Raw genomic sequence first — 20,756 nt, forward strand, 5'->3', positions numbered from 1 at the left:
AGTCAAGTCGTGTAGATAACATCGAGTTTCTGCCGATGTCAGTACCTACCTTCTGGTCTAGGTCGTGTCGCCTAATTGTCGAGACATCTCCAATGGCGTTAGCAGAGTCGAAACCAGTCGGGTATTAAACCCGTCTTTCCCCTACATTACGGGTCAAAGGTCAAGTTTTCGTACATATCTTGTCCAACGGCGTTACGCCAGCAACACACCTCCAAATCTCGTCAGAAGTCGTATGTCTAGGCATCACTATGCCAATGTCAACACTCGAGTCAAAGTTCAATGTCATGCACCCTGAGTTCAAACACAAGAGGTCATTCACGATTTTTAATGAACTCATAACGTAGTCACACCGTCCCGTCTTCACAACAAAACTGCCTTTTGTACATGTGTGTCATACTTGCCTTTGTTTGTGCTATACCTTGCCAAGACAAGTTATAACGCCTATCGTTATGTCAAATAGGAATCCCTTGGATGCCATCAATCGTCAAACAGAAACTCAAGAAGTTGATCAATCTGCATCCGCCATGACTTCTGCCGAAACCAACAACATGGCCCTTCGACTCCTAGCTACCGTGGAAGGCTTGAGCACTCGTCTCTCCCAATTGAGGATAAAATGATAACCGGAAATTTCCCCTCTTATGATATTGAGGAAAGGGTTAAGACCCTTGAAAGCCGATTGCTTGGCAACGACAAAACCAACCCTAGTTGGAGGGCTACCAAAACAACTGAAGCAAATTCCTTAGGTGCCCCACCAACCAAAACCAGACGACCTCATAGGTCCTTCTTTGATTTGGGTATGCCTTATGCCACAGCCTTGGAAAGGCTAATCTCACAAGGTAAACTCAAACCAATTGGTCCAACTTCAGACCCTCTACAAAACAAGCGAGGCGAAGATGGGATAGAAACCTCTTTTGTCAATATCACCAAGGTCGCAGACATGACACTGAGATGTGTCTCCCCCTAAAAGGCGCCATCCTTGATATGATTGAAAAGGGTGAATTACCACAACCTCCCTCAACAAAAAACAAAAACAACCCTCCAGAAAACCCTATTGGATGCAGTGAGGAATTTTCCCTGGATTGCTCTCACCTCATCTCTCCTGACGATGAGAAAATTCATTCAATTGACGAAGATGGCATAAAAATCGCTATAATGATGCTCTCCATCTCCATCAACAACATATCCTCAAAGCTGCAAGTGGCTATCAATAATTTAAACACTCGGTTAGCTAATTTGGAGAAGAGGTTTGGTAGTAACGAAAATGAACCTGACCACCAAGGAGAAAACCAACCCTCCGTTCACCAACCAACAGCTGTTGAAAATGAGGAGTCAACCGATGGTTCCCACATCCACGAACCTACCAACAAAGAAATCACCTCACCAAAATCCCTTTCGAAATACAAAGCAACATCCCAAAAACTTCCCATTGACAACAACCCAATCCTGCTTCCGCCCAGGACTGACAAAAACAAAAACAAAACTCACAAAAACATCCCAAAAAACACCAATGTTGTAACCTTGGGAAAACATCAAAGGGTTTTCACAAATCTGGGAATAGCATATGGCATTGCTCTAGGGATACTTGCTTCAGAAGGAATGCTCCAACCCATTGGTCCGACTTCGGACAAATCTGAACACAAAAGAGCCCGATCCTGGGACGGTAATGCTTATTGCCAATATCATCAAGGCAAGGGCCATGGCACCGAAACTTGTTTCAAACTCAAGCATGCCATTCAAGATAGGATTGAAGCTGGCAAAATCATAATTGCACCTCTCAGTCAAGATAATCCTTCTGGATGTCTCAAGTCAAACAGCAAGGTTGAACGTTCACAAAGGACATTCACCAAAATCAACACAACCTATGCCGCAGCCCTTCGAAAGCTTATGACCGAAGGGAAACTACAACCAATCGGGCCCTCTCCGGACCCGTCTGAATGCAGGAAAACCCGTTTGTGGGACGGCAATGCCTATTGCCAATATCATCAAGGAAAGGGTCATGACACTAAAACATGCTTCAAACTGAAACATGTTATTCAAAATATGATTGACAACCACGAACTGATGGCTTCATCCCTATGCCAACCAAGTGATGAAGACAACCCTAATGGACGTCTCATTCTGCAAGGAGATGAAAGCTTCATCGACTATTGTCCTCATATCGTCCCAAACAACGAGAGTGAAGTGCTCAAGTGGGTTAATGCTCAAAACCAGACATTCAAGCCGCTGGATGCTGCGAAAGAGACCTTCGGGGAGGAAGATGATGATTAGGAGTCCGTATCTACGATTAAGTCCGGGTCCGAGTCCGAGTCCGAGTCCGAGTCCGAGTCCGAGTCTTAGGCTTTATCATATCTATCCTAGTGTCTTTTCTTTTATTCCTAAGTGACAAACTGGGGGCTGTCCCCATGAGTCCATGTATTCATCGAGTCTGTGCTAACATCTTATTTATCTAAATAAAAGCACAATTTCCATTTATCATATATTCTCCCCTTTACCATTTCTCGTTGACAACGAGAATTGATTTAAAACAAACAACATGTTCCAATTCAACGTGAGTACACTCGAGCGGCGTTCCGAGTAAGCAGAGGACTCGAAACTCCGTGTCCATTTTCTTTACCTATTCCATGTCTGGCAATAGAAACCTTTCAATAGCACCCAATTTAGAACGAGCTTCTATCAAATAGATTCTACGACGAACCCAGATAACAAACCAGAACATCTCCTTGTTCATGATCAATGACGGAAGGCAAGCCCATTCCCCACAAAAACATCCCATCACTGAGAATCGATCTCTCACCACCGGGTACACCCCCGCTTGCATCTACACCATCCTCGAACGAAGGACAACAAAGAACGACTAGATCTGGGTCTACCAATTTCCAAAAACACAAACAAACGTCTAACAAAAATGTTAGTCTAACCCCAAACAAAAAAAAACTTAAAAACCTGGAGCTCCATAACCATGACCCAGTCCATGAACGATGGATACCACCGACATGTCAAAACAACGACAACACATAAGGGACAACCCCCTTCCCAATTTCTCCAAATCAAAGGTCACATTCAAAAGGCCTTACCTCCCAAGGCCAAAGCAAAAATCAAAGCCAAAAGCAATTCACTCAAGGCCAAAGCCAAAGCCAAAGTCAAAGTCAAAGCAAAAACCAAAGTCAAAGTCAAAGCCAAAGCCAAAGCCAAAGGCTACTCACCCAACGTCAAGGCCAAGACCCAAGCCAAAATCAAAACAAAACAAGATTGAAACCCTTTTCTCAAAAAGGCCAAAATCCAAAGAAAGCATCCAACACACAAAATCCTGGACAAGTGCGTACAAAATACCAAGTCCAGGACCAACAATTCCAAAGCCCAGGACTAACGAGTCCAACACACCAAATCCCGAACCGACAAGTCCAAAACACCAAACAAGTCAGTCCAAAACACCAAGTCCAGGACCAACAAAGTCCAAAGCCCATGACCAACGTTTCTTCCCTCCAAACTCCGGGACCAACAAGTACAAAACACAAAAATACCAAAACCCAATGTCAAAGAGCTAAAACAAGAGCTCAAGACTCGTCAACTAATAACAAACCCAACACTGCTTCACCCCTAAGTCCTTCCAGAGACTACTACAGGGAGACCTATCAAGGATCCTGGGGATTCCCCTTAAGATCATAACCAAAACTGCTTCACCCCTAAGTCCTTCTAGAGACTATTACAGGGAGACCTATCTAGGATCCTGGGGATTTCCCTCAAGATCATAACCAACATCGCTTCACCCCTAAGTCCTTCTAGAGACTGCTACAGGGAGAATTATCCAGGCTTCTGAGGATTCCCCTCAAGCTCGTAATATCACACCTTAACCTTTAAGGTCCAGACATGGGAATCTGATCCCACATTATTTACCAACCATTTCGTGCTCAGGTCACATCAAGCCTGAGACCCCATTCCGCACAACATTGCAAGCCGTTACCCATCGGCCTAAACACCACAAATACAAGCTCCAGATTTTTATCTGTCAAACAAACCTGTTATTACCAAGCTCCACATTCCATAATGTCGAAGCCATTTTCACCCTGACCCAGATACGGAGTCCTCGAATGTTTTGCTACCGAGAACGGGACATACCTAGTCTACCCTTAGGGTCCACTTTTTAGTGTGCTCACATGATAGGGAACATATTCACAAATTACACCTCTTCGATTCATGATCAAGGATAAATTATCTCAAATCAATTTCTCGAGTCACCAAACGGAGTTTACCGTCGTGACCCTCACACTTTAAGGTCCTAAAAACATGCTTAGGCACACATTCAGACGAGCCACCAAACGGAATTTACCGTCGTGAGCCTCACACTTTAAGGTCCTAACAACTTGCTTAGGCACACATTCAGACGAGTCATCAAACGGAATTTACCATCGTGACCCTCACACTTTAAGGTCCTAACTACTCGCTTAGGCAGACATTCAGAACTACGATCTGGTTTGATTTCACACCATGTGAATACGTAGCCAGTCCTTCAAGGACACAACCATACAACTCAAAATCACTTCAAGGTCCTAACAGTTAGCTTAGGCACACAAACACATTCAGAACTACGATCTGGTTTGATTTCGCAAACACGCGAATTCATAGGCAGTCCTATTACGAGGGCACAACCATACCCCTACACACATTCAATATTCAAACCTTTAATTTGCAACCCATTGCACACACACGCAGAACTACGATCTTGTTTGATTTCGCAAACACGCGAATACGTAGGCAGTCCTATTACAAGGGCACAACTGCGCATACTCCTTTCACAACATTTCCAATTTTCAATCCTCAATAACCAGCTCAGAACTACAATCTGGTTTGATTTCGCAAACATGCGAATACGTAGGCAGTCCCCCAACAAGGACACAACCGCATACCCCTTTTAATATCAACCATCAACATCAATCCTAAAAAGCAGCACACCCAGCTACAAAAATTAATCTTATACCTCTTTACCGGGGGCTTCTTCCTTAAGACGTCACCCATTCCTTATTTTGTTAAATTCTCATCTTCTCAGTCTGGGGGCTTCTCTTTCAAGACGCCACCCGTCCTTTATCCTCAAACATCTTTTGAGTCTCAACTACGGTCCAAAATAAAACCGCCCATAGCCTAGTGCTCGATTCGGACATTGACAAGGTCTTGGTTCCGCTCTCCGAATCATCAAAACTCGAGAAGGGATCTCAAACAAGCAAACAAGGGCAAAGATGTCTAGAGAAGATAATCAATTCGTGTTCCCCAGCCGAGCGGACCTTCTACCTCAGGGATCTGATACGCGTTGTCACCCTTTCTTAGCTAGGATTTGCACACACATAAGAAAATCTGTCAGAGTTACCCCCGTGACATGTCGATACCTGAATTGGTGTCACGTTCACGACCGTCTGTCTGTCAGTCTGGCAGTTTGCGTCCGTATGAGTCAATGTCACAATAGTCACGTGTCTCCAATCCATCAAATCACAAGATTTACGAGTAACAAGACTCGCCTTTAAGCTTCACAACATTCAAAACTTCTATCTCCCTTCGCGTGAGATATTACGTGCTAGTTGCTTATATGCTAACTGCTCACATGCTTATGTGCTTATGCGCTTATGTGCTTGTGTGCTACGTGCTTGTCTATGCGACTGTGGATTTGTCTGGTCACTAACCATGCAGGTAATCATGAGAAGACAAACTCACTCCAACTGAGTACTGGGTTCCTCCCAACAAATGGCGACCCGTCAAGTCCAAGGGCTTCAGCCACATCAATTACATGGCATACGCTACCTCCCAACGAGCAACAACTCATATCCCTGGCGAGCCCTGAGAAGTTTCTAACTCCCCAGCAAGTGGCGATTTTCAAATGGGAGTCCTACAGTTCTTTCAAAGATCCTTACAACATTTTTCGTGATCCCGACGCAGCGCTCTCCCTAAATGGTTTTCCAGAAAGCCTTACTTACATGATTCATCCCCACGGAGCTCGTTTAGGGCACCCATCAAGTTGGAGTTCGTCGCTCCCTAGCCTAACCTATCAACGTAAACCTGGTTGGAAGTCATTTCCAGACAATATCTTGGAATAAGCCCGATGTTTCAGGCTATTTCCCACAGTCGATCATCCGACCATCGATGGCTGGCAAGCCTCAAAACATACCTTCAATATAGCTGGCGAGCCTTTATGCGCAAAAAATTCAAGGACATATCCCGAAGATGCCTCAGGTATGACTCCTTCCTATTGCTGGCGAGCCTCAAAATGCACCACTTTCAACACCGGCTGGCGAGCCTTTGCGTGCAAAAGATTCGAGGACGTATCCCGAAGATGCCTCAGGTATGACTCCTTCTTATGGCTGGCGAGCCTTTATACGTACTCTAATGGACTTTAAACGACCCGAACCAGAAGTCGACAGACTCTAAACTGTTCCCGACGGCAAGTCCTTGACTCGAATCCTCGAGTCGCCTTGACGTCGCCCTACCCGACGGCAGGTCCTTGGCTCAAACCTTTTTGAGTCGCCTAAACGTCGCAATGGTCTTCAGGTTGTAATATTCTATTGACCTGGAGATCATACTTTGACTTTCGCCTCATCCAAGCCTCAGTCAAAGTGGGGGCTCTGTAGATACCCAATATCTGCACCTCCCAAAACCCACCCGATGATGATCGGACTGTAACGTGTTTTTGATATGCGTGCATGGATTGGCTATACATGAGACGGTTTAATGCACTACTCGGATAAGAAAAATTATTTCAAAAGTTTTCTAACTTCATTTGCATTAGAATAAAAATATTTAGAGTTAAAACCGTCTTTGGACCCAAAACCGACTCAGAAACCCGCAACTCGAGTCAACCTGAGTCAACCCGAGTCAACCTAAATCCCAAATGTCAAAAATAATGCCATGAATGTCTTTATCACGTCATTTCCATTAAAACGACCCTAACTAGAGTCAAAACTATCTTCGGACCCAAAACCGACTCAGAAACCCGCAACTCGAGTCAACCTGAGTCAAACCGAGTCAAACAAAATCTCAAATGTCAAAAATAATGCCATGAATGTCTTTATCATGTCATTTCCATTTAAATGACCCTAATTAGAGTCAAAACCGACACCGGGCCAAACACCGACTCGAAATTTAAATCCCGACTCACATGGGTCAAACCCGAGTCAAGCACACAAATTACCTACCCAAAGTAACACCAAAATCATCTTATTAGATGTACATATTGTTACACGACATCTCATTTCAATACCACATATCAAACCAACCAAACAAGGGATAGAGCAAAGGCCACGTCCAAATTGAAAGGGACAATACACCCCTTTCATTCACAAGGTGGCTCGCGCCTAAAGCAGGTGTCTGCTTAGCCTATAAGCAAACTCAACCGACCTACCATCCCAAATTTCTCTATAAATACCCACCATCACACAACACAATCTTCACGCGAGCATCCGCCCCCCTCACATCTCCCTTAAACTTCTAGACCCGACTTCCTAAGTCACAAAATCGACACGTGTTTACGACCTACCGATCGTAAACACAAGCCTTACACATTTTGTTTGGTACCGACGCCGTGCATTCGACCGACCCATTGGACCAACTCAACATTAATCAACATGTTTTTCAACAACATATTTTCAACTCATTTTCAAAACAAAATCCTTTTTAAGGCACCTTTTTAAACTTCTTTGATCGCGATTAGTCACAACGAGAAAACCGTCTCTAAAGTCGTCTACTTCGCAAACATCAATACACGTAAGTTTGAGGGTGTAAATATCTCATTTAGTTCATGTCTTTACTGTTTTTATGAGTTTATATGCATGAACAATGCATAACACGATTCAAATATAGGTTAGACGAGCAAAAACCGAGTTTTGGCCTCGAGACAGCTCCTTGCTATGCAGGGACGCTCGCGCCTCTTGTGGGTTCTCGGGTCAGACTCAAACGTGTTTGTTCTCGTCTTTCCTCTTTATTTCATTTCTTATTTGTAATCGGTTTTTACCATTTCAAATGTTCCAAATCATTTTTATGACAAACTTTTTTACCATAAATCATAATCACCCTTGGTTCCATATACCATGACGGTTTAATCCGTGACTCGGTGATATTAATTTGTTAATTACATTTTAAAGGAAATCCTTTTCTTTTATTTACCATTTTGATTCATTTTTATGATAAACATATTTTGACCATTACAAAAATCATCCTTGGTTCCTTATACCATGACGGTTTATTCCGTGACTCGATGATATTATTGGTTAATTACATTGTAATGGGTATTTTAACACCCTTTTCTTTATTTTCCATTTTTCTCATTTATTTACATTTGCAAACATATTAGTCATAATTCATAAGCATCCTTGGTTCTTTATACCATGTCGGTTTAATCCGAGTACGATGACAAACTTGACTAATTACAAAGAAATGAACTTAAAATAATTAGTTCAAATCAAATATTTTACATTTTTATTTGTAAACTATACCAAGAAAAGTGACTGTGAATGCTTGGTAGAAAAAATCTGTAGCAGAATACATAATTATGGGGTAAAAAAGTTCTCCTATGCTGGGAGATTGGTGTTGGTAAAGTCAGTGTTGTCAACACTGCATTCATATTGGGCATCAATGTTTGTGCTCCCAAAAGGAATCGTCAGTAGAATAGAGGCTACATGCAGAAATTTCCTTTGGGACAACAGCTCTGACTACAGGAAGGTTCCACTGATAGCTTGGGAAAAAGTATGCAGCACTAAAGAAGAGGGAGGTTTAGGGATCAAGGATCCGGAGACTATGAATAAGGCATTGATAGGCGACTGTTCACTTTGGATAATGGAAGAGAGGGACTCTATTTGGGTGAAGTGGGTTCATCAGAACTACTTAAAAGGAAAAGAGTGGCTGGAATACACACCTTCTGGTAACTCAAGTTGGGTTTGGAGAAGGATATGCAAAGTCAAGGATGAGATGAGAACTGGGTATGCTGATGGTACTTGGACGGCTCAGACAAAGTATTCTCCTGCTGCGGGTTATGAATGGCTCAAGGATAAAAACCTCGCTTTGTCACCGGTCTAAATGGATATGGAATGAGTATGTAGTGCCTAAACATCAATTTGTTGGGTGGTTATATGCACATAGAGCTATGAGGACGAAGGATAAATTGATAACATATGGCTTGGATATTGAAGGCAGCTGCTTCCTGTGTAACCAGACTGCTGAAAGTCTAGACCACTTATGGTGTGACTGTTTATACAGTAGAAAGGTGGTGCAGGAGCTGAATCAGAGGTTGAAAATTTCGCTCCCTGTCAATGATGTGTTTGGCTAGTGCACACAGGTGACAGGTACTGCTATGCAGAAGGGGGTGCAGCTTGCCCTGCTATGGGGGATGGTGTATCAAATATGGCAGCAACGAAACAAGAGTAGGATGGAAGGGATGTTGATGAGACCTGAAAGAATTGTCAGTCAAATTATTGGGGAGATTAGAGCAAGAATTCGTGGAAGAGACTTCAGAATGATCACAAAAACGGACTTAGATTGGTTACAAAGCAAGGAACTTTATGTACTAGAACCTTAATGATGCTGGAGAAACTCATGTACCATACTTTTTGATTTATAATAGATATACTCACACTTTACCAAAGACAACGAATATTACTAACATAATAGTAATTATTCCGAGTCATGCAAACAATACTTGCAAATCCTTAATCACAAAAAACGGTTTTAAACAATCTTTTCAACAACCAGGAAATGCCCCCTTAGGTCGGCTTATGGCTCGCGCCCCAAGAAGCCGCCTGGTTTCATATTTTAAAAACTTGGACAGAGCCCCTTCTTTCGCCAATAGGCTCGCGCCCCAATGGGGCTGCCTGGCACTGTTCTGTTTCGTTTTAGCATTTATCTAGGATGATCCCGATTACGGTTAATCCAAATACATGATGGATCAGATTGACAAGTTTATGTTTTTACACTTTATCATTTAAACACACTTTTTCAAATAAATGGATCGTGTTAAGCTCCATAACCCGAATTTGGTAAATGGATGTTTAATTTCCGTTTTCACATGCAAATCAATCTAAGTCCAACTTTGACACCAATTTCTTGGTACATGCATAAACAACTGACTTAGGAAATATTCACATGTTAGGTTAAGACTTTTGGATGTGCATTCATGCATTTACACCGTTTTATCAACTTTCGCACTTAAACAACCACGATCGATCAGTAGAGGCCGCTAACGCGGGCGGGATTGGGTGTCCGATTAAAGGGCTTCCAAATATGTGCCCTCACCCCTTACTCAGATCCTTTGGATAGTGGATGGCCTTATCCAGGGCGTACGAGAGTCATTTTAGGCATAGAATGCTATAAGGGGGACGGGTCCTTTTCTTTTGTACCTATGTCAAACACTGCTTTGTGCTTCGTTTGACCGAGGTATAAAGTCAATTTCGAATGGGTTCCAGGCATCCCATGATTGCTTGGTGGCGACTCCGAACATCTCTGCATCGTTTCAAGACCTTTGCCGAGACGAAACCGTCCAATCTAAAGCGATCCGGTTGAAAGAATTTTTACGTCACCGAGCTTGGCTTTCTAGACCGCTGCATGTCCACAGAATGACTTGGCGTGCAGGTGGCCCGTGACCGCAGATCGGTAGGTGGCCTAAATCCACAGACCGGCCTGTGGCCATGTCCACAGAAACTGGGGAAAAGCCATCGGAAAAGAAGTTGGATAAGGTTTAACAAATCATAAAGGAAGCGGAGGAGGAGGAGGAGGAGGAGGAGGAGGAGGAGGAAAAAGAGGTAATAATATTTATGTCTTATATACAGTGTGTTATATGATTTGGTAAATCAGTACGTGTTATATGGACAAGTGTTAATGTACAGAAGGAAACCGAGGATGACATGACATGGAAGAAGAAAATGGGAGCCGAGGATCGATATCAGGCAGTTGAAGAGGCAGAGGATGCCAGGAAGGCCGTGACACAGGATGAAGTGTTGGTAGTTGATGATCAGATGTTCTTCTCAACACCGAAAAAGGTAATAGCTGCTAGTTTATAATTATTCATATCATACACATTTTTTACTTATGAAATTTATTAAAGGTAGTGAATATATGTGTACTAATTGATTAAAGCTGACGTGAAGGGCAATTGCAAGGTGGCTTATCGTCTGTCCTAGTTACAGGGAAAATAGAAATTTGCTGTTGCTAGGGGATACGTGTTCAATTACGACCGGCTTTAGCAAGTTAAGGTTCATGGTATACCCCTTCGTCACGATTGCAGGAAAGTGGAAGTGTCTGAATTATATAAAGACGAGTATGGGGAAGTAAAAGTACCATTTCCTAATGAGGAGGTCACTTATTTTGAAAGAAGCCCTAAGCTCTTATGTGGAATGGCCTGACAACCTCATCGATGTTGTCATCCCCGAGGTACCTATATGCAGACGTTAATTATTACTTGTTCTTTAAATAGATTAGGGTACGAATATTAACATATCGTAAGTACTTTAATCTTTACATTTGCAGAACTTAAGCAACGCCATGATGGCAGCTAAAGCAATTACTACTACATTAACGAAAGTTGTTGCAGTCAAGCCTGCTTATGATTCTTATTATGAATCATGTGAATATAAGAAAAAGATGAAAACTGCTTCGCTGAAGGCTTTGCACAACCTGGCTGTAAAGAGGTCACCTACAGGGGATGTAGTCATGATTAACATTGAAAAAGAAGTTATGGGCGCAACTGATATAGCCATACTGGACCCGAAGCAAATGACAGAATTTGTCGACCTTGACAATTTAGATGTTGTTCACATTTTGATTTGGATGAAGTAAGTTTTATTAATAAAACTATTTAGTCATTTCCATTTACGAATAATGATGTTTGTTTAAATTATCAATTACAATAACAATCTTCATTCCATGTGGCGTAATAGGTACCTCAATAATCCGTTCGCTGAGTGGAAGGTCCCAATTCACACCTACGGATTCTTGAGTTCTAAGGCGTTCTCTGTGCACATAATTTCATACGAAGAACAAATCAATAGTATCGCTCGTCGGTTGATGTCGTCCAAAAAAACTATGGCTTGCCCCCTACAATGAGAATATGTATGTATAGTATGTGATTATTCTAATGAATCACGGTTCTATAAATTTATTATTAACATGCTTAAATGCGTGTAAATGAACTAACAGTTTAATCTCCCAAATTGAATAGGAAGCATTGGTTGCTACTGGCAATCCAAATAGAAACAAAAACAGTGTACTGGATTGACTCTCGCGAAGGCAAACCCTCTGACAGTTGTGTAAGGATGATAACTGAGTAAGTTGTCATTTGTTATTGTATGACTTGAGCCATATATATATGCAAATAATAATGGCATGTGTGTATATTTATGAATTAGTGTTTTTGAAGCAAAAAAATGATTATGTCCACTTGGGAAATATGAAAGCAACACTGATCCAAATTTTATCACGCTAATAGTAAGTGTATTCTTAATAATTACTCGTATCATTTAATTAATGTTTATGCGAGAGGTTGATTATCTAATTCAACTGATTTGTGTGTGATTTATATAATACTCTCCTAAAGCACCAGACGACAAACAATGCGCCTTTTACGTTTGTCAGTCCATGTGGAAGGTTATCAACGGAAAACTTTCTACCACTCCGATACGGGTTAGTGTGATTTAAAAACTATTTCAGACGTAAATTGAGTTCAATTCTGTATACTTCCATGTATTATATCTATTTTGATTATGTATATATTTTGAATTGTAGCTTTCACTAATACTCAACAAAGTCCTAGAATATTCGCCAGAGGACATCAATCAAATGATAAATATGTGAGCCAATTATGTTGTTTCATTACGAGTCTCTAATAGTTTGCTCATGCTTTATGTACGTGTATGTGCGTGTGTGTGTGTGTGTGTGTGTGTGTGTGTGTGTGTGTGTGTGTGTGTGTGTGTGTGTGTGTGTGTGTGTGTGTGTGTGTGTGTGTGTGTGTGTGTGTGTGTGTGTGTGTGTGTGTGTGTGTGTGTGTGTGTGTGTGTGTGTGTGTGTGTGTGTGTGTGTGTGTGTGTGTGTGTGTGTGTGTGTGTGTGTGTGTGTGTGTGTGTGTGTGTGTGTGTGTGTGTTTGTATAGAGCCATTGTGTATTAGCTTCTTTTGTTTTTTTGAGGAAGTTGTGTTTTGGCTTTTGATCATCTTGTTTGTACTATTTTGAAACTGGGTTTAATTGATCACGGGGTATAATATTTTGATGCAGGATTGAATTTTTGCAGTGCACAGCTGCTGGAATGCTATTTTCAGCTGTTGCTAAATATAACAACGGTTTAGCACGTAATAAAACTGTTGTTAAATTTTGACATTTAATTAAAAAAGATAACAAAATGAACCGTTATCATATATAATATTTAACAATGGTTTTGGAACCACTAAACCGTTGTCAATAGTAAACTAGGACAACAGGTTTGAAACCGCTATTAATATTTAATAACGGTTTCTTAAAAGTATATCCGTTGCCATAAACATATTTAACAACAGTTTTATAACAGTTCTTGAGTTGTGATAACGGTATTATAGATCTATTATTGATATTATATAACGGTTGCGTGTTTGTATACAACCGTGGTATATATTTAACAATACTCATTGCAATAACGGTTCCGTGTTTCTATTTAATAACGGTAATTGCATTATCTGACCGTTATTGAAGGTCTTATTTGGCGTAGTGTTAGTCTGTTTACGGTTGCAAAACGGGGGTTTTGATTGATTGATTTGACTAAACTAATGAACTGAATTTAAAGCAATAAAAGAGACAACAATCAAAACTAGCAAGAATGAAATAGGGTGTGATCAAATAGAGAGAAAGATGCCAGGATGTCGGTCGGTTCACCATGATATTACGCAAATCAGCTAAAGGCAAGGTCAGTCTGTTTGATGTGAGAAGGGAAGTGGAAAGGTCCTTCAGGTCAGCTGTCCGCCCTAGATTCTTCCTAAATAGCTTCCGCTCTGATTAGGGTAGTCTATTGTTCATAACAGGTCTATTCATTCCAATCTTCCGATCTAGGTCTGCATTTAACCAGCTTAATTAAAATAGTCGCGTGCACTCAACCAAGTAATTACTGTTATATTGCTATAAAATAATTCTCACATTAAAACCTCATAAACTAATTAAAGCATCATTTTTTTACTATCATGGCTCCCCTAATCCCAACAATTAGAAACTTAGCTACTCATAACGATGATAAAAGTAATAACGATAGATAAAACAATATTAAACATGGTATAAAGATGAACTATCAGAAATTGCATAAACTAAATACTAATTCTAATACCTAACAACAATTAAGAGACAAGAGAAATTAAGTGTTGCAAAAAGAATTAAATTGAATAAAAGAAGAGTAGGAAGTTACACAAATCAAGATCCGATAAAAGGATTGCAAGCGTCGAACAGGATTAATGAATACTGAATAATAATGAATGATTTAAGATTAATAAAAGATTAAAAATGAAAGATACCTAAACCTAATAAAGTCTCTCTTTTATATAGGAGAGATATTTATTAACCTAAATACGATAACTAAGATATTAAGTAAATAAGGTCACGCAAGAAAATCTTGCGCCAGATCACAAAGTGCTCGATCGAGTAATCAAAACAACTCGATCGATCAACTTCCAGTAAAAACCTCTCGATCGAGCATAAAATTTACTCGATCGAGGAACACCAAAAACCCACTTCTCGATCGAACATAGCAGGAGTTTGATCGAGGACTCTTCACCATAAAAAAGGTCTCGATCGAGCAATCAAGCCAGAAAAACACTCAATCGAAGAATCTACCACTGAGTCAGCCCATAAGACGTTGATTTAGCTTCCAAGATGACTTCATGCATCCCAAAGCAGAGGTATTTCCGCTCCAAATCTACTTATCTCCTATATGCACGCTTGGGAGACAATAAAAGGCTCAATTCCGCCCTTTTTGGTACATTCCTGCAAATAAGACAAAGCAAACCAAAGTATACGGCTCGGAGGACATTTGTAGCATAATACTACGTAAAATACATAGAAATGCGTGAAAATAAAGCTTAAAAAGACTATATGAAATGCAAGCATCAAACCTCCCCAAACCAAACCTTTGCTTGTCCCCAAGCAAACTATATGCAACTAACTAATGGAACGGAATAAAAGTCAGAGCTAGCTATAAATCGTCCACTTAAACCAATTTAATGCGAGCTAACACTTATAGCAAAAACTGTCAAATGCAAACGAGTTATAAGATGTTTATAATAAAGCTGAACCATCGACCTTGCAAGACCTTTAAAAATGGACTCTCACGGGCCACTCTTATCTCATGAAGTAAAGGGTAAGCAAGTATATATAAGAGAGAAAGAATAAAAAGTCGCTCACCTAACTACGACCCACGTAAGCATGCATGAAATCTAGTATGTTAGACAATTCTAGCTACTGTACACATACATTCCAACCAAACAGGGTCTCGTCACATGCCGAGGGCTTACAATAGTATGGAAAAGTGAGGCAATGGGTAAGAAGAGGCAAAACATTTTGGGAATATGAGGGTATAATCCAAGCTAGGATCCTAACAAAGCCAAATAAACCCTATCCGCTTCTAATCCATCTCCAAAACTGAACAAATGCCCTTAATTTGGCATAAAAACTCACTAAACCAAATATCAACAACTCCTTATAAGATAAAATGAGTTCAATGTGACACCCCCATACTCCAAGTGCCTTACCAGGACCACTTAAGGTATGGAAACGTCACCATCTCGGTTACCCGAGGCAATGATAATCATAAGACAATAATGAAATATACTTAAAAGCAAAATACGGTTTAAAGTGATTACATGACAACTCCAAAACTGTTAAAACTGAAATACAATGTACTCAATAATGGTCTACTGGTAAATCTATCAAAACTACAAAACATCGTCTGACACAGCGGAAGACCCTTCTAACTGCCACGTGATGACTCCTCCCAGCTATCCCATATGAGTCATATCATACCTGCTCAATACCTGCTCACCATCTCCGAATGGATCACCACAATTTTTAAAACCATTAACAGGGTCAGTACTATTTACATAAAACAAATCATAACGAAACAAATGCCAAACAACTCAACAACACAACAATTGTCCAGTCTCCATAATCAATATCCACACAACTGACTACACACTAAAGTGTGTAGTCCTGCCAGAGTACCCATCGCAACAAGTACTCCACACCGCTAGTGGGGGACCGCAGCCGTACCCACCAAATCCCCGCTCATCAATCATTGAGCGATAAACCCAAGTTTCCTTAATGTGCACATCCCCTCCTGTGGCGGGTTCCACAGAGGGCAAACCAAGGGCGTGAAGCCACTCCCGCAAGTGACACCACTCAGCCAGGGACGCGCCCCGAATATCACAGACAGTTATACACAACAATCATTATACTATACTATCAACAACAACCACAACAGAGTCCGATGCCAATACGATATACAACAACAGTAATCACCAACCACACTTATGTAAATAATACTGAGTAGGGAAAACCCTACCTGGAAAGCAACACGAAATAAGACGATTAAGTAGCTGACTCAGAATCTCTCCTCAACGAACCCTCCTCCTATACATACATACATATTATTACTACCATAACCACATGACCACCAAAACCCCCAACTCACTCAATTAGGGTTTAACCAACATTAATCAAACGATATAAAAATGATATGTAAGACTTACCCTCGACGCAAGGATCACGAATATGTAAAGAACGACGTAAACCGACACTCCTAGCTCCGGGATTTGCTAACAATGCGGCGAGGATGATTAAACGTAACTTCTAATCTTCTCTTGAAGGTTTTAGGTTTAGAAAAGTGTTTTATAAAAAGTGCCGAAGGCCTTATATATCAATCCCGCATTATTAACAAAACCCGTTAAATATCACCCGTTAACCGACTTACTCGATCGAGTAAGTCACTTACTCGATCGAGTGACCCTTACTCGATCGAGTGTCACACTTACTCGATCGAGTACCCATCAAGCGACTTTCATGTTTTGCGTAAAAACCAAACTTACTCGATAGAGTAAGCTCCACTCGATAGAGTACCCTAAGACTCATAAAACCGTAGTATTACAGTCTTCCCTCCTTAAAAAGAACTTTGTCCCCGAAGTTTAAACCATAACCAAAACAAAAACACACCAACATCATCCCGACACAACAACATAAACAAAACTCGACATAAAACTCCAAAACATACTTTCCAAACCAAACTCAACCCGACTCAAAACAACTACTAACTATATCAAAACCAACATAAAACATGTAAAAACTCTATGCGACCATCTCCTAACCCCTAAAATAAACAAGGTTACGTCCCCGTAACCATACATACCTGATAAAAAAGAAACGGGTACCGCTCCCTCATAGCCTCTTCCACCTCCCATGTAGCCTCCTCAACCTCATGGTTAGACCAAATAACCTTAAGCAACACTGTCTCACCATGTCTAGTTTTCCTAACCTTTCGATCAAGAATCTGTCTAGGCACCTCAAGATAAGACAAAAACTCATCCAGCTCTATGTTCTCTACTTCTAACACATGTGACGGATCACAAACATACTTTCACAGCTGAGATACATGAAACATATTATGCACTATATCCAAGACAGACGGTAAAGCCAACCGATAAGCAAACTCACCCACACGATCTAAGATCTCATACGGTCCTATGAACTTCTGGCTCAGCTTCCCTTTCTTACAAAATCTCATAACCAAACGCATAGGAGACACTTTCAAAAGAACCTTGTCCCCAACCTAAAACTCTATATCCCGTCGATGTAGATCTGCATAACTCTTTTGTCGATCCTGGGCCGCTCTCATCCTCTGTCGGATCAGCTTAATCTGTTCCACCATCTCATGCACCATCTCTGGTCCTAAAACCACTGCCTCAGCACTATCGTCCCAACAAATCGGACTCCTACACCTCCTCTCATATAAAGCCTCAAATGGCGCCATGCCAATACTGGTGTGATAACTGTTGTTGTAGGAAAACTCAATCAAATCCAACCTCTGCTCCCAGCTACCACCAACATCCATAACACAAGCTCGCAACATATCCTCTAGAGTCTTGATGGTCCTCTCCGTCTGGCCATCTATCGCAGGATAAAATGTTGTACTCATCTTTAAGGTAGTTCCCATAGACTTGATGTGACCATAATTAGAGCATATTTAGTCCCCGAATTAGCCTTGTTCCCATGCTTTTTAGTGCATATTTGGGTCATTTATTGTCTTTAGTCCTTTGTTTTGCATATTCTTTGAGGTTTTGTGTCCTTGGTAGGAAAGGAGTGCAAACCTTGTATTTTCATGGCAAAATGAGGCTAAATTTATTGAATTCAATGACCAAGCATCAAGGAGAGACAAGATTAGAAGGCCTTTGTACATAATATAGTAGATGGGCAATGATGAGAAAAGATCCTTGCATCCCCGAGGAAATCCTCAAGGATTTTATGAAGAAAAAGGAAGAAAAAAAGAAGGAATGAAACTGTTTGACAATCCGTGCGGATTGCCCTGAAGACGCCCGTCCCTCACCACAATCCGAGCGTCTTCCTCCACAAGACGCCCGGGCAAAAGCTCCACAAGACGCCCGTTTTCCCCATCTGGACGCCCGTCCAGGAACGCCCAAATCCGCCCGTCCCGTGCTAAAGACGCCCGGATTCCCAGACAGTTCCATTTCGTATTCTACAAGCTTCAAGGAAGGATGCACATCTTTTTCTAAGACCGGCGAAAAAGAGACCGGAGTCTCCTTAGAGACCGGCGATTCCTCAAGGACGTATAGTCATTTAAGTCCTTAGTAAACCCTAATTTATGTACCTAATCCCCACTATAAATATCTCATTAGTCTAATTAGAAGAGCATGTTCTTCTTAGCAATCTTTAGTGTAGTTAATATCAATCAAATATCCCATTAGTCTAATTAGAAGACGCCCGGATTCCCAGATACCCATTTGCTTGCTTGTTGTGATCTCAACTTATTCACATGTTATGTTTGATGAAATGTGAGCCTATGAATCCTTGCATTTTTTACCCATCACCTATCTTTTCAATGAGACTTGTAAGACATAAATCAACTCGAGTCTCATTAGACCATGCATATAGTTGAGTAGGGAAGATTAAGTCGACTTGTAGGTGTTGTACAATCTAATCGATTCGGCTCCGGGACCCAAACTTTCCTAGGATTGTAAGATATAAACCAACTCGATCCATCACAACAATAATTGCTTGCTTATAACTTGAGAATATGTTTGTATGATCAATTCCCATGAATCCCCTATGACCCCATGACACCCTAGTGCCTTTTATCAATTGTTTACATCCCTTTTAATTCATCTTGCTTGTTTACTTTTATTACTTTTTAGTTTAGTGATCTTCTACTTCAAACCCCAATTGTGACACCCTTGGACACCACAAATCTCATCTCAATTCCCGTCCCTTGGGATCCGACGTTTACTTGCCTCTTTACTAATTGTAGAGTTGTTGGTGAAGTTATAAATTGTGTTTTGGTCTAGGTGCTCCTAACGACAAGTACTGAAAACTAAACCCCACGAGGGATCACGACCAAAAATGGCGCCGTTGCCGGGGACGGTGTTAACTTGATTTAGATTTTCTTGTATTGTTATTAGTTGTGTTTTTCTTTGCCTTGGGGAAGTAAAACTCCTCAAGGTTTGTTCTAATTATTTTCGAGTTGTTTGATATTTTGCATGTCTAGAAGGTCACAAGGTAACTTGTTACCCTTTGATCACGAAATTGAAAGGACTTTGACAACCAATAGAAGACTTGCTAGGATAACTTTGAGAGGTATTGGTGAGGTTGTATATATTCAACCAAATACTATTGAGTTCATCAACCCTTTTGCAAGAGAAGGTGAGGCGAACCCAACACAAAATCCAACACAAAATCAACCCACAATGCCTAAGTTTTCATCACATTCCGTACCCACCGAGCAGAACCTACCCAATGGTACTCCCACACCACAACACTTAACCGGAAATTTTATTGCCAAATCCGCATTTATCCAATTAGTCGAAAGAAGCCAATTTGGGGGGATGCCTAGTGAAGACCCTCACTCTCATATGGAGACTTTTTGTGACTATTGTGATGCGATTTCTCAAACCGGTGTAACTCAAGACCAAATTCGATGGGTCTTATTTCCTTTTTCTCTAATTGGCACCAGGAAACAATGGTTTAAAGGCCTTGATAAGGCTACTCTCGGAATTGATTCTTGGAAAAAGTTGGCTCTAGCTTTCTACAAAAAGTTCTATCCACCGGAAAAGACTAACATGCTAAGAGCTCAAATTACGGGCTTTAAGCAAAGAGATGAAGAATCCTTGTATGAAGCTTGGGAGCAATTCAAGGGAATTTGTCGCTTATGTCCTCATCATGGACTCAACGAGTGGTTCTTGGTACAAAAATTTTGTAACGGTCTTTATGAAGATTCAAGGAACATTCTCAACATGGGATCAAATGGAATGTTCACCGAAGTTGATGACAATCAAAATTGGAACAAAATTGAGGAAATGGCGGTCCATAACTCACAATATAGTAGACCTCGCAAGGCTACTAGAGGAGGAAAGCATGAAGTGGACTCCATTACTCAATTGGGTGCTTAACTTAGTGCTCACATTGATACCATCAATTTGAAGTTTGAAAAAGCTATGGCTAGACTTGAATAAGCCTCAAAATCACCAAAGCATCATGTTAATGCCATGACGGCATCTTCATCA

At 41.0% G+C, this 20,756-nt stretch overlaps 1 non-coding gene across 1 annotated transcript; it reads right to left on the bottom strand.

The window, feature by feature from the left end:
- Positions 1–20,312: 20,312 nt before the first annotated feature.
- LOC141597877 (small nucleolar RNA R71) lies at positions 20,313–20,419 on the bottom strand. The gene has a single exon (XR_012523089.1). It is a non-coding gene; the product is annotated as a small nucleolar RNA R71 (small nucleolar RNA).
- Positions 20,420–20,756: the final 337 nt, after the last annotated feature.

This window comes from Silene latifolia, chromosome 8, assembly GCF_048544455.1.
Source record: "Silene latifolia isolate original U9 population chromosome 8, ASM4854445v1, whole genome shotgun sequence".
NCBI classification, from domain to species: domain Eukaryota; kingdom Viridiplantae; phylum Streptophyta; class Magnoliopsida; order Caryophyllales; family Caryophyllaceae; genus Silene; species Silene latifolia.